Source organism: Myotis yumanensis, unplaced genomic scaffold, assembly GCF_028538775.1.
Source record: "Myotis yumanensis isolate MYYU_CA2020_CCGP unplaced genomic scaffold, mMyoYum1.0.hap1 SCAF_1, whole genome shotgun sequence".
NCBI lineage: Eukaryota > Metazoa > Chordata > Mammalia > Chiroptera > Vespertilionidae > Myotis > Myotis yumanensis.
This window is the reverse complement of record NW_027223752.1, coordinates 183936228-183954337: the sequence shown is the minus strand read 5'-3', so window position 1 is coordinate 183954337 and position 18110 is coordinate 183936228. Positions and strand designations below refer to the sequence as shown.

The window sequence follows — 18110 nt, the reverse complement described above, 5'->3', positions numbered from 1 at the left end:
GATAAGTGAAGCTACTAGGATTTTACTTCATTTTGTTAGGCTTTGTTTTCAGGAGCCAAATGATCTTTGTTGCTGTTTTATTTTAAAGCAGAGTTGAGCTTTGTTCTTCTGTTGCTTCTTGTCATGGGAGGTTTTTGTACTTATTGTTTGTGTGGGATAAAGAGGGAGATGCTTTACCATTTCAGAATGTACAGAATGTTCTCGGCTAAAGGGGAGGGATAGATTAATGCATCTTCAACTTGAAGTGTAGAACCAACATAGAGCCAATCAGATAAGAGGACTAGGGCAGGGGCGCTCCAGGTACTTGAACGGGCTTAGTGGAGGCTAACCGACCCCATCTTAGCTTCATGGGTCTGACCTGGGAAACATATACTTTTGAATTGGGGTTTTTACCTCTAGTTTGCTTTTATATTTAATTGTTAATTTTAACCCTTCCTTCATTTTATTCCCATTTATTTTTTAAAAAATGGTAAGCCTGCCTTTTCTTTTTTAAATGAAATTTTTCTAACTTAAGCTCATCCACTTAAAAGGAACCACATTCCTGAGAAGAGTGGCATTTGCAATAAGACTTCAAATCACTGAACTCTGGAGGGGCCCTGGGAGCAAAGGGGGATAGCGCACAGTGGCAGTGCGGGGGACAGGAGGGACTCCACCCCTGTCATCCAAGGTGTCACTCTTTTCCCAGAGAACCAGATAGCGGATTTATACCATTTGCTGCTGATCACAAGACAAATAATAGAGACAAATAAGGAGTTCTACATAGGTGGCCTTTGCAAAAAAAAAGTGAAAGCTTACAAGTTTACCACCAAAAATCCAAAAGCTTTAGAAAGAACTCGGTTATTTTGGGATAGTTAACTTTCTGAGATCCACTCTATATTTTGATCTCTCTCTAGAGGGAACTAAATTTAATTCAATGTTTTCTGAATTACTCAGCATTCTCCTTGTATATACTGTGGAACTATTCTATAATGTAATGTACTTTGGGGGCCTATTCTGTGGTGTCTAAGGCTATTACTTCTTATGTCAAAAGACCAAATAAGCACAGTGCTTTTCAAAATTCTTGTATTATGTTTATAGGACATTTATTTTCTCTCGTGTGCACCATCCATAGGGAAGTGTGACTTTGTTGTTGTTGTTGTTTTTTATCAGTGTGGACAGTTTGCATTCCTCAAAAAACTCCTTTCAATCTCAACTACCCCTGTATGATTATTATTTATTTTGTGCTGTGTACAACAAAACCAGTAACAAGGTTTATAAAATAGTATATGTGGAATGAGAGACAATAACATTCTCCAATGGCCCATGAGATTTTTTTATGAGAAAAATGCATGTACCAAAGTGCATAGACAGAGCAACATCTATTTTAGGTGCTCAGGAGACTTTTGGTTTATGTCCAAGTTCTTACTTGTGTTCTGTAGTAGAAGTTGCCATGGATGTGGCTTTAGGAGAAGTAAGGCATTGCTGCATCTAATGCAGAAAATCCTGGTTCTTCTCCTTTTTATAAAGTTACTAGAGGCCGGTGCACAAAAATTTGTGCACTCAGAGGTGGAGGGGGGTCCCTCAGCCCGGCCTGTGCCCTCTCGCAGTCTGGGACCCCTCGGGAGATAACGACCTGCTGGCTCAGGCCTGCTCCTGGGTGGCAGAGGGCACGCCCAATCCCTAGGTGCAGCCCCTGGTCAGGCTCAGAGCAGGGCCTATTGGGGAGTTGGGGTGCTGCCCCCTGTGATGCACAGAGCAGGGCGGATTGGGGAGTTGGGGCGCCGCCCCATCATGCACAGAGCAGGGCGGATTGGGAGGTTGCGATGCCACCCTCAGTCACGCTCAGGGTAGGGCTGATTGGGGGGTTGGGGCACCGCCCCCTGTCACACTCAAGGCAGGGTCGATGGGGAGGTTGCGGCGCCATCCCCTGTGACACACAGAGCAGGGCCCATCAGGGGGTTGGGGAGCTCCCCCCTGTCACGCACAGAGCAGGGCCAATCAGGGGTTTGAGGAGCTCCCCCCTGTCACACACAGAGTAGGGCCGATAGGGGAGTTAGGGCACTGCCCCCTGTCACACACAGAGCAGGGCGGATCAGGGGGTTGGGGCGCCGCCCTCTATCACCCACAGAGCAGGGCTGATCAGGGGGTTGGGGTGCCACACCCTGTCATGAACAGAGCAGGGCGGATAGGGAGGTTGTGGCCCCGCCCCCTGTCACACACAGAGCAGGGCCCGTGGGGGGGGGGGGGCGGGTTGGGGCACTGCACCCTGTCACACACAGAGCAGGGCCCATCAGGGGGTTGGGGCGCCACACCCTGTCATGAACAGAGCAGGGCGGATAGGGAGGTTGTGGCCCCGCCCCTTGTCACACACAGAGCCGCAGGGCGATCAGGGGGTTTGGGCGCTGCCCCCTGTCACGCTGATCTGGTGCCAAGAGGCCTTGCGGCTCTGCTGATCCCGGTGCTGGGAAGCATATTACCCTTTTACTATATAGGATAGAGGCCTGGGGGCCGGCTGGTTTGCCCTGAAGGGTGTCCTGGATCAGGGTGGGGGCCCCCACTGGGGTGCCTGGCCAGTCTGGGCGAGGGGCTGAGGGCTGCTTTCAGGCTGGCGGTTGTTGACTGAAGCTCCCAACTGCTCCTTTTTTTTTCTCTTTTTTAAATTTTATTCTGGGCCAGCTTTAGCTCTGGCTCTAGCTCTGAGGCTTCGTATCTGGTTTGTTTGCAGTTCTATAATCGAAACAATGTATAACTTCAGCTCTGAGATCCCGGCAGGCTGAAAGCTGGTTTCTGGGGTCTTGTTTAACTTCTATATTTGCAACATAGTTTCTTAGAGTTGCAACTCAGAGGCCGACAAGTCAGGCAGGGAACGTTGGAGTCTGCAGTCACTGGAGCAAGCAAGCCTCATGTTCGCTTCCAGCTGCCTGGCTGCCGGCCGCCATCTTGGCTGACAGTTAATTTGCATAAGGATATGCTGATTAGCCAATGAAAAGGGTAGTGGTTGTACGCCAATTACCATGTTTCTCTTTTATTAGTGTAGATTGGAGGTATATGTTAAGGAATCAATGACTAATCAAGCCCCAAGGGGTAGACTTAATATTAATCAAGTACTAAGTATTTTATTTTAATCCCATTCACTTCAGGCATGTGCTGTTCACATGCATACGTGGCTGGGAAAGCGAATAATAATGCTTTGTAGGGAAGAGAGAAAAGGAAAAATATTTATCCTCTAGTCTGTGTAATTCCCCTGTAGGGAGATTATGCCTTAGGGAAAAAAATAATGCAAGGCTAATTTTCTCAATGATATCTTGATTTCTTTAATGGTGTCCTTACTTGTAAGTAATTTCTTTTAAACTGAAAATAGCATAAAACAATTTTATAAACTGTGTACATTGAACTTAGTAGTACCATATAAATTTCCTTGTATTTAATATATCTTATGTTGTGCATTTCAGAACAAAAGGAATCACTAGTTTCTCAATGATCTTGATAATGCTGGAAGTCACATTTATTAATCCCACTCTACACAAGAAAAAGAACTGCATATATTAGACAAATACATGAAACCATAAAGTGAGTCCAGGATAATTCTAAATCCCAACTTTAATTTAATTAGAGTCTATTGGTAATTACTTGATCATACAGCTTCAGAAATATGTTGTGAGGCCTTTTGTGTTAGAGGCCCTTTGGGCTTGTTATTTTTTATTTTTCAAACTAGGGGCCCAGTGCACGAATTTGTGCACCTTGAAAGGAACTGTGGGCCCTGAGGCTGCAGTAGGCACAGGGGCGCGTCTTGGCCCATTCTCCACAACCCCGCCTGGCCCTCCCGCTGTGACCCCCGCTCACCTGTCTGCCAGCAGCCTGCTCCTGCTGCCATGGCTCCTTACCCTGACAGCGCTGGCCCCACTCGCACCTGCTGAAGGTGGGAAATGATTGGGGCTGGCGCCATCAGCAGGTGCAAGTGGCAGCTGCTGCCCCGATTGCCCCTCAGGAGTAGGGGGAGGTGGAGAAGCCCTCAGGGGTGATCAGGGCCAGCAGCCACCGCTCGCACCCATGATGGCATGGAGCAATCAGGACTGTCACCAGGCACCAGCAGCAGGTGCAAGCTGTGGCTCTAGTGCCGACAGAGGGTGTGAGCGGGGCCGGCACCAGCAGCAGGTGCAAGCACCGGGCGGGACTGTGGCACGTGGGAGCAAAGAATTTTCAGTAACCATCAGAGGCTCACCCCGATGACAGCAACTGGTGCCCTGCCTTGGTCTGGTGCCCCTGCTCACCTGCTTCACCATCACACCGTGGCCGATGCCCACCATGTTCTGCGCACTCCCCATGGTGGTTAGCGCACATCATAGCAACCAGTTGTTTGGTTGTTCGGTTGTTTGGTTGTTCAGTTGTTTGGTTGTTCAGCTATTTGGTCTATTTGCATATTAGCCTTTTATTATATAGGATATACATGTTGTTGTTGTTAATCCTCACATAAAGATATTTTCCCATTGAATTTAGAGAGAATGGGAGGGAGGGGGAGCGACAGAGAGAGAAAGAGACATCCATGTGAGAGAGACACATCAATTAGTTGCCAGGGCCCAGGATTAAGCCTGCAACTGAAATATGTGTCGTTGACTGGAATCAAACCTGGGACCCTTCTGTCTGCAGGCTGATGATCTATTCACTGAACCAAGCTGGCTAGGGCTTGGCTTAAGTAATTTTTTTAAATATACATTTCACATAGTCATTGTATAAATTATTTCTGGCTGTTAAAGCCTATTGTGATGCACATGGCAACTCTTTCTGTTTCAAATAATGAATTAGGGACTGTGTTTTGTCTGCAGCAATAAATTTAGAGTCTACATATGTTTGGAAGTATTATCTAATCTAAAAGCTAGAGATTTCACTTATTTTTACTCCCTGTACTTTCTGTTAAATAGAATAAAAGATAATAAGAGTTATTTTAAAATAAAATCTTATTCCAATTAAAACACAGCTCCTTAGAAATAAAAATATATATTTTGAGACAATGCAATAAAGTTCTTCTTTACTTGACTGAGTCTTTCAGTTTAATCAAAACTTAATTTTCACATCCATACCTAATTAGAATTTGACATATGAAGGAGCATGTATTTTATAATCAGAACTATACTACCACAGGCCTAAACATAAACCTCCTGAAAACTCAGTGCCATTATGAATACACATTGCTGTTCACAAAATTATTTTTAAAACTAGAAAAGGAAGAAACCACTGACATAAATTAAGGTCCTTCTTCACACAACCTCATAAGAATTCACCCAAACCCTCAGAACCTGCCCACTTATGAACCAGAATTCAGTGAGCAAGATTTATGGTTTCCCAGGGGCTGTCAAGTTGAACACTGGAGGTGTGGGCAGGTGTGAGAAGCTATGGATGTTTCTGAAAATGTTGAACAGGGAAAGATAATTGCGTTGTTCTCATAAAAATCCACATTTAGCACATTTTCAGTTATAACCTCTCAGAAAACACGTTCAAAATGACTCAGGTCTGTCCTATTATATGAAATACCTTTGTTTAATGTACTGAATTGGTATTTTGGACAATTTAAGAGGCGATGTGATTGAAGACCAAAGTTCTTTTTGTGCATCTAAATCATGCAATACATTTTTGTTGAATGCAATCCTTAAATTAAAAGGGAATTAATGAATAAAATATACTAAAATTATGTGTTTTATACTTCATATTTTATTATTGAAGTGTTTGTTATTACTGAAGTATTAGTTCACTGCTGGGTCATGCTAAAACATGAAGACTTCATTAAGCAATGCTACTTAACAAATTATGAAGTTGCTACTAGCAAACAGCAATTTGGAATTGTAAATTGCTATGAAGAAAAAACATCTATTACCTGCAGTCAATAATAATTTAAAAAGTAGAGCTGGAGGACATGAAAGTATCAGCCTTTTTTTCTGTATTCTTTTATTTGGTATATTTTGCTGAAAGTGTTAAGAAATTTATAATACACTTGCTACAAGCAGATATTGCTATTATTTTATTTACTAACTAGAGGTCCAGTGCACAAAATTTGTGCACTGATAGGATCCCTAGTGGCTTCCGGCTGCCAGCTGGGGCCTGCCTCCCTTCCCCCGGCCAGCCCCGCCCCTGGTCCAACTCCTGGACAACTTCTGGCCAAGGGGACAATTTGCATACTACACTTTTATTATATAGGATATTATTTTTTGTTGTTTTTAAGGTTAAAATAAGGGTAAGTTAGAAGAATAAACTTATGGCTGATTCTAAGACAATTTTTTAAAATAGATTTTTATTTATTTCAGAGAGGAAGGGAGAGGGAGATAGAAACATGAATGATGAGAGAGAATCATTGATTTGCTGCTTCCTGCATGCCTTCCACGGGGGATGGCACCTGCAACCCAGGCATTTGCCCTGGCCAGAAATTGAACTATGACCTCCTAGTTCATAGATCTATGCTCAACCACTGAGCTATACCAGCTGGGCTAAGACAAATATGATGTTGGTCATCTTAAAATTTTACAGAGTAATTTTTAAAGATTATATAAGTTATAGAGTTCTAGGTAAACACTGATATCTTTCCAAACTAACTAAAAAGAAAAATAATCCTAAGGAGCAATTTCCTTTTGCTTCAGCTTCTCTCTCTAACCCACATTCTTTTGACTACATTTAATACCAAGGGTGTCCTCTCGGGTGCTTCTTTGTAGCACGTGCTAGTCCCTCAGGGTGGATAGCACTTGTATGTACATTCCCACACTTGAAACCATTATGAGTAGAACTGAATACAATGGAATTGAAGACAACCTTCCTGCAAACCTCCTGTGTAAAATGCCCTACATTACCCATAAGGGATATAACAACCATGTTTATGAAGAGTGACAATATGAGAGGAAAATAAGTTATTGTCACCCATTCCACACTGTAGTGGATTCACTCCTATTGTCAGATTTCTTTCTGTGACTGTGTCTATAATATGGTGTCAATTTTTTTTTAATCTTATTTTTATAAAATTAGCTTAATATTGCCTGCTTGGTTCTACCTTCTCTCATTTAACATTTTATTGGGAACTTTTTCTATATCATTCAGAACACTTTGGAAAAAATTTACGACTGAATAACAGTCTATTCTATGGCTATACAGGACATAGTAACACATGTTAAGGATCAACATTGTTTCAGTGTGTTCTGTCAATAATAAAATAAGGATAACCATTTATTTTCATATGATTTTTGCTCATTTGATTATTTTAGAGCTGTCATGACCTCAAAATTCACAAGTTCAAACCCCTCTTTTCACAAAGTAAGGAAAATAAGTCCAGAAATATTATTCATCTAGACCCTAGAATTCCAGCTTTCAGCCTAATGTCTAAATCCATCCAGAAGTAATGACTGGGTGATAAATTCATTTAGGAGCAAGAGGTGAAAGCACGGTTTCCTTCTGTCTGAGTAAGAGGTCAACCATGTACCCTATTCTCTGAAAATTCCTCAGGGAACGGAAGGGTTCTCATACTCAAGGAAGAACTCAAGATTCCATGCCAGAGTCTTTATTACACAAGGGGTGATAAACATACAGCAGCGATGGGAACACTTAAAACAGCTGTCATTTCGTTAATGAGTGCTTGCTAAGGCATTTCCTGGGCCACTGTTGTTCATGGAATTTTTTAACAAAATATTTATGTAGATGAAACTAGGACTTGCTTCAGAAATTATATTATCTTACTTGCATCTTTTGCTTTTCCTCAATGCACACCCAACATACAAGCCTCTGCAACTCTACAAACACACACTCAACTTTTTCAACCAACCTTTCTCTTCCTGATGCCAAGAAAAATGTGCATTTTTCAGTCTCTGCTTCCTCACCTCCCTCTGACTCTATAACCCTTTGCCGTTTGGCATTTATTTCTACCGTAAAACTGAAAATACCGCTCAGGAGTTGCTAATGATGGCTGAATGAACTGTTAAATCCAACAGCTCTTGGTCCCTGTGCTCATCTTGGCTCCTTCTGTCTTTTACACTGTTTGCTGTCATGTTCTTCTTGTCTCTTGACATTAGGGATCTTATCATAGCCTACGGCTCTGCCCCTATTTCCCTCACTCTCTTTAGAGGGCTCCTGTCTTCCTCCCACCTCCTGGTTCTGGTTCTGAGTGTCTGTGTTGGTTTCATTTTCCCCCTTTACACTTTCTTCCTCAGAAGATTGCATCCAGACCCATGGTTTCGACTGAAAGCCCAACCTAGAGTTGTGTTTAGCAAGTCCTCTTCTAATTCACACTTTGTGCGAGTTGTCATGAAGGTCCCCTCCCTCTGGATGTGCAGCATATGCATCAGGACCTTTGGCCCGGCAGGGTACTGGGCTGCATAGCAGCCCACACTTGATGGCACCACCTTATATAGTTGCCATGCCAGTCAGAGCCCCTGTGCTATGCTGTCTCGAGTATTCTTGTACTTTGAACTCAACATCGTTTGTGCACTCAAACTGTACACCAGGTGACAGTTATTCCAGAATTTCAAAATATATATTTCTGGCATTCCTTTTCTCCATTCAATGGCTACCACCTTGCTCAAAATTCCAGTGAGTCTTTAGTAGATGGTTAAGGGCTATGGAATTAAATTTTAGGTTGGGCATATTTAACATGTATCATCATCCTATGCAAGTTACTTAATAATTCTAAACCTCCATTTTTTAACATAAAATCAGGGTACCAGTTATGGCTAACATATATCAAACCCTTGTATGTGCCAGCCCCAATTCTGTGTGCACTCCTAATGCATCCCTTCATTTAATACTCAAAAAAGCACGTTTTATTAGATTTTACTAACATTCTAAAAAAAATAGATTCCAATTAATGTTAAACTGACTGGTTTATTCTTCATGAGTTTGATGTGCTTTTTGAAGAAGTCTACACTAAAGTTAAACCCAGGAAACACCAACAACCTTGGTCCAGTTGCAAGTGTAGTCAAACAAGGGCTAGTGGGTATTTTATTTTGTTTTGAGACAAAGGCATCTCCTATCCACTTTTTTTTTCTTTTAAGAAAGGGGAGCAAGAAAAGTAAAACAAAGTATTTTTCTTTTTTAATAACTACAAATAGATGATGCAAATAAACACTTCTTTATTTAATGTTTCTATGTGTTTTCTCTGTTTTGTTTTGTTTTTTTTTCTTTCTGACTCAGCCTTGTAGTCATGAAGCAAATAAGTGGAGTGGCAAGGAATTGGTCCCAGGTTTTTTGACAACAGGCTCTCTGCTTCATTTGCAGGCTGCTTCTTTTTCTTTGAATTTAAGAACCCATGCAGCAACACAGTCAAATTCTAAGTAGGAATACTCCAAAGTAATGAGTACAGGTTTTCAGATGTATGCCAGGAATATTATTTCACTATAATTTAATCCTGGAATAATAGGTTAATTTAGCTTTTCCAAATCAACATGCGCCTGTCCCTTTGAGTAGAGAAACTGACCATTTGCCTTAGTATCCAATATGGTTTTTTAAAGCTATTATTAGTGCCTGCTCTAATGCTTTTCCCCAGAAACTGCCAAGTTATTTGTGTCACAGAACTTAGGTTCTTTCTTAGCGTCAAAGGCTTCTGTGGCTTATTTCATTTCCTTAATCAACTCATTAATTACTTATAAACGGAAGTTGCATAAATCATGACAATAGGGGAGTTGGATGGGATTTCACAGATATTGCAGTTAAGGCCCCTGGTATTCCTAATGATTCAAACAGTCCAAAGTAGGCTAAGTGACTTGTCAATGGTCATAGAGCAAGACTAGAACATCTGCCTTACAATGATCCCTGCAACTTGTTGGAATATTAATTGCATTTGGTAGTCTCACAATTATAATAGAAATAAACCCAAGTCTTCTCTTTCCTTCTCTCTCCATAATTGGAATCCAGTGTGCATATTAGAGATCCGTCCTCTTTGTCATTCATAGGAGCTGCTTTTGCTGGAGAAAGCCTTTCAAACACTGTTTGCTTGACTAAATTTTTTCGGCTCCTGAAATGGGAGTGACATACATCACAAATGAAATAATGAAATGTTTAGAATCATCCCCAAAGTGCAACTCCCAATGCTCCACAGTGTTCTTTGAAGTAAAGTAAATCTCCGCATCAGAGATATACTTACACATTTCAAAAAATATTAACGTTATGCCATGGCAGCTTTATAATATGAAATGCTATATTTCTTATGAACACACACACACACACACACACACACACACACACACAGAGAGAGAGAGAGAGAGAGAGAGAGAGAGAGAGAGAGATTGGGAGAAAACATCTTGGGATAATAACTTGATCAGAGTGAATGTTTCCCTTTCTCCCCTGGGGTTTGTAACCTCCTCTGCTACTTTCTCATATAAACATTCGGCTTCAGCATTTCTCTGCAGCCTCCCCTTTGTGTTCTTTGCCACATGCAGGGGGTTTTTCAGCCTAGACCGCTTCCTGGGTCTTGTCCTTGGGAAACCATTACCTTTTCTGGGATGCTCTTCATGGCTCCATCTCTGTCCCTTTTTCCAACAGTATCTCCCATGGCCCCCAACCCTTTGCATGTTAACTTCTTACTTCAATGGCCCACTCTCCTTAGCTCAGCCACAGTGTAAGGACAGGGACTTTGTCTTCCACTTTTGTATGACCAGTGCTTAACACAGTGCCTGACACCTGGATGGCCAATTAGAGGACCCAATATTTCTCTAGTCTTATTGTTACAAAAGGATATGAATCTTGCTCGAGGTGTTTACGTGCAAGGATATGTTAAAGGATTGGTCAACTTTTCAGACTAGACACCTGGTCAGTCATTAGAAAATAAAAAGACAGAGGCAAAAAACACAAGCTTACTTTTATTCCCACTTGGCGAAATACTTCAGGTTTCTGCTTTTCATATATTTTATGTCATAACTAGAGGCGCTATGCACTAAAATTCATGCAAGAGTAGGCCTTCCTTCCCCTGGCTGCAGGCACTGGCTTCCCTCCGGCCCAGGCTTCATCTGGAAGGATGTCCAGAATGACACCCGGCAGGACATCTGGTCTAATTAGCATATTACCCTTTTATTATTATAGATAAAGCTGATGAGCATTCTAGTGTTTTATTAAACTTTGCTTCTCTTAGTTTGCTCATATTTGTCAGAGTTTCAGCAGCCCTTCCACATGACAGAAACTTAAACCACGAGTAAACATCTCAAAATATTTCCTGAATGTCAGCACTGAGTCTGTTCCTTACATTTGCTCAAATCTCATTTATTTTACAAAAAATACTGCCTCAGAAAGGAATGACTCAGAAAAAAAAGTATTTTGATTTTTTTTTTTTGTTTAAAACAGTATTGAGATTCAAAAGGCTAAACTCCATTAAGCCTCAGAATCCAAAGTTTAAATTACAACAATGACAACAACCAAATAAAACAGATCTCTTTATCCCATTGCTAAGAGCAAATAATGATTCTCATGGTAGTGGGGCCAGAGGGGAGAATCAGAGGGAACAAGGTAACCTTGAGCACTTGCAAGATGACGGGATTCTGAGTAAAGGCCCCATGTACTGCTACCCTTGGCACCACTCCTTGAGCTGCATGTGGGAGACAGAACTGAAAAAATTGGATCAGACTGGGGAGATCTAAGAGCATAGGAATCTGTGAATCACTTCCTGTGAGAAGTGCATAGAGGCTAAAAAACTCAGAATCATTTTTTAGTGCTGCTCTGCTTGATACCAGGTCCTTAGAAATGGGTATCCAGGCAGACATGTCCAAAACAGCCTCCCCACATATCCCCATGCCCTGTGTGCAGCCAAGAGAGGAAGAGAAGGGACAGTGAGAGCCAAACCTGGAGGAGGTTGGAGTCACGGCAAGGAAGACTTAGTCTCTGAGTCTGTAGACTGGTGTCCAAGAGCAGACAGGGAAGGGGAAACAGCATCTCAGCCCATGTGTGGAAGATGATGATGATGGGACACTTTCCCCCATCCAAGACATGGAACCTTGGAGATCCCTGAGGTTATATGGTTCCAAGAAAGTGGAGACCCTGGATTAACCAAGATTAAGTTTTTGCCATCTTTGCCATCAAACAGTATTAAAAAAAAAAGAAAGAAAGTTACATTTTATATACTGGATTTTGTAGACCAATATTCATTCCTTCCTTCTATGTAAGATATCCTATATAATAAAAGGCAAATCGACTAAAGAGCAGAACGACCGGTTGCTATGATGTGCACTGACCACCAGGGGTCAGACGCTCAATGCAAGAGCTGCCCCCTGGTGGTCAGTGCACTTTGCTCAGCCAGAAACCGGGCTCACAGCTGGTGAGCACAGCGGCAGTGGTGGGAGCCTCTCCTGCCTTTGCAGCAGCGCTAAGGATGTCTGACTGCAGGCTTCGGCCTGCTCCCTGGGGGTAGCAGGCCTAAGCTGTCAGTCAGATATCCCCCAAGGGCTCCTGGACTGCAAGAGGGCACAGGCTGGGCTGAGGGAACCCCTTTCCCCCAAGTGCAGGAATTTCATGCACCGGGCCTCTAGTATATACATAACCATCTTTTTTTTTTTTTTTTTAGCTCTCTATTTTACTCTGGAAAATGCTAGTGTAAAAATAATGGTTTATAATCTTACCAAAAGTCTGAACTATACTTCTGTTTCTTTGAAAGGAGGAATATCAAGGTTAGAAAGACAAAGTGTAGGATTTGACTTATTTAGGTCTGGAGCATAGAAGTGAGAGGATTAGGGAAAGAAAAGAGTAATCTTATAGGAGAATCTCTACTCTCAACATCTTAATGAAGCTTCATAGTTTAGTTTCAGTTTCATCTATATTCTGATCTCTAAGGACCAAAAACATATGCTATCTTTCTAATCCTTACTGAAGTTATCTTAAGTGACACAGAGCAAATGCTGAACTTTTGACAAATTGCTCAAAAGGATTGTTGCCTGATTAAAAGTTCCTTATAAAACGAGCCCTTATTGGTATTGAGTGATCCTTACATTCTTAAAGCATAGTTAAGCTGCCCAAAAAGTAACATCTGCTCAGTGTCTATGGACTCCAAAGAGATCAAAACCAGAAAGAAAAAAATAAATCACTTACTGGCTTTCTGAGGGGTTTACAGTTTACTCAAAGAGTAAAGGCTAAATTTGGGCTTGCCAAGAACTTCCCTCTGAAGATCTAAGTCCTGAGAAGTTCTTTACTCATCTTACTGTTGTGAGATTTTTCCAAACTCATGGCCTATTTAGGTTTTCACCAGTCCTCTGGGACATCTGTGGAATTTCTTGGCCAAAACTTGGCGACTGACTGGGTGTGGCCCAGTTTCCTGCTACACAGTGTGTAGACAGAGAGGGGTGGTATGCAGAAGTAGACTTGTATACATGGGCGGGTGGGAAATTGTCACTATATGCAAATGAAGGCTCTAAATGAAAATCGTTTTTGAAAAGCCAGGCATGGCAGCCCACAGGTTTAACAACATTGTGGTTTAATTTGGGGAAGCAGTGAACATCAGGGGTACCAAGATGTGGCAAATGAGATCCAACCAGCCAGAGTGAGCAAGATGATAGGCAAAGATCAGGTATACTAAACAGGTGCAGCAGGCTTTGCTTTCACTTTCAGGGAAATCAGTCAGCAGATTGGCTCGAGTTCAGAAGAGGACTCTTCTTAAGATTGAAATGGAAAGCAAGATGTAGTTTCATTAAACAACTGGGTATTAGATACTAGGTAGAAATACACCAGAAAAAGCAAAAAAACTTGAGTAATAGTAGTGAACCCAAAATCTGATCCTAGAATGAGTGGGTAGGGCCGAACTAGCAGTGTGGTAGTAGAAGGAAGCAAATTAAAGATATTGGTAATCAGAGAAAGCCAGATATTCTGCAGGAGTATGTCTGCTCTGAACTTCTGGTAGTCATGGTTGACTACTGGAAGATCTTAGGGGAAATGGGGAAGTCAGTGACAGGATTTCAATGCATTCCCTATGGGAACTGTTGCTGGGCCTGAGATGTGATGTTAGGATACTTTAAAATTCCCTCCTGATGTCTTATTCCACCAACAGTATAGCATTTACTATTCCAAGACTACGAGATTCTTACTTCTCCTTGCTTTAAGATCTAGGTAAAACTGCTTCATTGCCTGAATTTCTGGCCTGTCTTTTAAGGCTTTAATTTAAAATATTCTCTTCTTCTGTCTTCTTTCAATAAATCTATGGATTTAGATTTTTTTAGCAGGTGCAAAAATCACCTGAAGAACTTAAAAAGCAGATTTTGGGTCCTTGCCCAGTCTCTGATTCAGTTAACCTGGTATGAGGCTCTGGAATATGTATTTTAACAAAAACTCCAGGCGATTATGAGACAGGTGGCCCATGGCCCACACTTTAAGAAGCACTGTTTTAAGTCATCTAAATGCCTTGAGAAATTTACCAATTCATTGGCCATTTTAGATCTCTCAGACTGCCCCTTACTCCCCATGTAGCAGCACAAGTCATTCTCTCTCACACCATATATCTTGATTTTGGCCTGTGAAAATCCCCATACCTATATCCTGGGCCAAAACATTGAGAGTCTTAGAATACAATTCAGAATTCAAGCTTGATAGTGCTTTTGCTGTCTTTAATATTATTGTATCTATAATTTAAAGGACAATTTACTTTTATGGAAATTTAAATCTATCCTGGAATATAAAAATGTCTTAAATGTATACCTGAATTATAAGGTTGTATGTTTTCCTCTTCCCAGGGTGAAATATCTCTTTCTAGTTATTAGAGAACTGTTTTTTCAACTGTAAGCATAAAGATAGCTGCAGAGTCCTGGTAGAAATTACAAAGGAGTATTTGGGATGTTTATGAGTCCCTTTTAGAATTGGAAGCTGGGCAGCCAGCAGTCATCACATATGGGAAAGATTTACATTGCCTGAGTAGGCTCAAGTTTGATGTAGCATAAATGGTATTTTCAAGAGCTCCGGTTCCCCAGATTTTCCATGGCTACAGTATATGCTCTTGTCTTTGCTGAGAAATATGCTGGTCTAGGGAATAACGAATAAGCATTCTTCCAGGCACTACAGCCATAGCCTTTTGTTGTTGGCCAAGTTCAGTGTGACTGTTTCACATATGATTTTTGCTCTCCATGAACTAGGTTGGAAAAAATGAAAACCTGGTCTAAAAATAAATACATCAGGCATTTAACCACTAATCAGTAAACATCTATTATTACTAAGGTCTATACGAAACAAATAGGAAGCCTATGCCATGCTTTGAGAGTCCAATGCTGGTTAAAATTGTTGTGTTGTTTACCTTTTTTAACCCAAGAAAGAAATAAAGAATTACAGAAAGGAAGGGACTCCATGAGATAATATATAAAGCAAATTCTCTAAAAAATGCAGATAGAATTGGAATTAAACGTCCATATTTGGGGAATCCGTGAGATTTGGGGAATTTAAGTTTTGGAATTCAATTCAATAAAAAAATTTTTGATAATGACCTTATGTTCAGTGTTATGAATTCTCCTCCTATAACATATTCACATAGAGCAAAAATACATATTTGAGGGTGAAAATAGGAAGCAATAATGTAAAATATTGGTCCTGACCAAAAGTAGTTAAGACTTGAGAGTTGAACCAAAAAAATACTGAGTCATATATTGTGCTCACCAAAGTTTTTAGCACTCTGCTCTCCTGTCACACAACAGAATTAAACTTTTCCCCTCTTTTGAAATTAGTCACTGCCTTGTACCCTGTTTTGGCCAATGAAAAAGGACCAGAAGTGATGTGTCTCACTTCCAGGTAGGGGTTTAGATACTACTGTTCAGATCATCGTGTGCCCTTCCTACTGCTCTGGGATTGTGGAAGCACATAGTATTGGGTCCTGAATGACTCTGATGAACGGAGGCCTTGGCTGACCCACATCAGACAATAGTGTAAGTCAGGAATAAATGCTGTTATGGAATTGTTTGTTAGTGCAGCATCATCTAGTCAATCTTGACTACTAAAAACATAAACATGGTGACAAAAAAAAATACTTCAAGTGTTTTGATAGAAAATGGGGCTTTCCCAAGTAAAGCTGAAGATTATCAATATGTATGATTGTGCATTGTCGATTTTTTAAAGGAACTCTAGAACCAGTCTAATAGAAAGAATTGTGCTTGTTAGTTCAATTGCAGGGTCAGGTTTGAGTTAAAAATGAAAAAAATAGTATTGATTTTTTTTTCAGTATGGGATATGTAAACAGCAGAAATATACAACAAAATTGTCAATAATGATAACATTAGAAACGTGAGAATGGGAGTGAATGCAATGGAGATTGTACTTTGCCTTTTAACAATTCATTTTTTCAAATAAGCTTGAAGCACTTTTATACTTAAAAATACAAAGATGGGAAAATTTAATGCCATTCCCCCAATAAAAATCTAAAATTTTAATAATTTTTTAAAAACATATTTTTATTGATTTCAGAGAGTAAGGGAGAAGGAGAGAGAGATAGAAACATCAACGATGTAAGAGAATCATTGATCGGCTTCCTCCTGCACACCCTCTACTAGTGATCAAGCCTGCACCCCAGCCATATGCCCTAAATGGGGAATCAAACCTTGACCTCCTGGTCCATAAGTCAATGCTCAACCACTGAGTCACACTGGCTGGGCTAAAGTTTTAATAATTTTTAAAACTATATTTCAGAGAAAACTTGGTTCTCAGGATTAAGAGAATTCAGGATATGCTGTTCCTGAGGGAACATTCTAAAATCAAGGATATGGAAGAAAATGCAGCATGATACATCCACATTATCTGTATAAAAATCTAGGCAAACATGGTCTCAACATAGCATAGACTGCTTTAAGAAAACATCACTCAGTATAAATAAATATATATCTATATATATCTATATCTATCTATATATATATATTTACTGCACCTTGTATATTGTAATTATTTTTTTTAAATTTCTTTATTGGTTAAGGTATTACAAATGTGTCCTCATCCCCCCATTAACCCCCAACCTCCCCCCCCACCCCGGCACTCATACTGTCATCCCCCTGTTGTCCGTGTCCATTGGTTTGGCTTATATGCATGCATACAAGTCCTTTGGTTGATCTCTTCCCCTTACACCCACCCTCCCCTACTTTCCCTCTGGGGATTGATAGTCTGATCGCTGTTTCTCTGTCTTTGGGTCTGTCCCTGTTCATCAGTCTATGTTGTTCTCTATAATCCACAAATGAGTGAGATCATGTGGTATTTATCTTTCTCTGACTGGCTTATTTCACTTAGCATAATGCTCTCCAGTTCCATCCATGCTGTTGCAAATGGAAGATTTCCTTCTTTTTTACCGCAGTGTAGTATTCCATTGTGTAGATGTTCCACAGTTTTCTAATCCATTCATCTGCTGATGGGCACTTAGGCTGTTTCCAAATCTTAGCTATGGTGAATTGTGCTGCTATGAACATAGGGTTCATATATCCTTTCTGATTGGTGTTTCTGGCTTCTTGGGATATATTCCTAGAAGTGGGATCACTGGGTCAAATGGGAGTTCCATTTTTAGTTTTTTGAGGACACTCCATACTGTTCTCCACAGTGGCTGCACCAGTCTGCATTCCCACCAGCAGTGAACAAGTGTTCCTTTTTCTCCACATCCTCTCCAACACTTGTTTGTTGATTTGTTGATGATAGCCATTCTGACAGGTGTGAGATGGTACTGCATTGTCGTTTTGATTTGCATCTCTCTTATAATTAGTGACTTTGAGCATGCTTTCATATGTCTTTCGGCCTTCTGTATGTCCTCTTTTGAAAAGTGTCTATTTAGGTTTGTTGCCCATTTTTTGATTGGATTGTTTATCTTCCTTTTGTTGAGTTGCATAAGATCCCTGTAAATGTTGGAGATTAAACCCTTATCGGTGATATCATTGGCAAATATGTTCTCCCATGAAGTGGGCTTTCTTGTTGTTTTGTTGATGGTTTCCTTTGCTGTGCAAAAGCTTTTTATTTTGATGTAGTCCCATTTGTTTATTTTCTCTTTAGTTTCCATTGCCCTAGGAACAGTATCAGAGAAGAAACTCCTTTGGCATATGTTTGCGATTTCACTGACTGTGGATTCCTCTAGTATTTCTATGGTTTCCCATCTTACGTTTAAGTCCTTTATCCATTTTGAGTTTATTTTTGTGTATGGTGTGAGTTGGTGGTCTAGTTTCATCTTTTTGCATGTATCTGTCCAATTT

General features: G+C 40.7%; 1 protein-coding gene across 7 annotated transcripts in view; it reads left to right on the top strand.

Annotated features, from left to right (window-relative positions):
• ARHGAP24 (Rho GTPase activating protein 24) overlaps positions 1-18110 on the top strand; it is a 554910-nt gene that overhangs the window by 349358 nt on the left and 187442 nt on the right. The window lies entirely within an intron of this gene.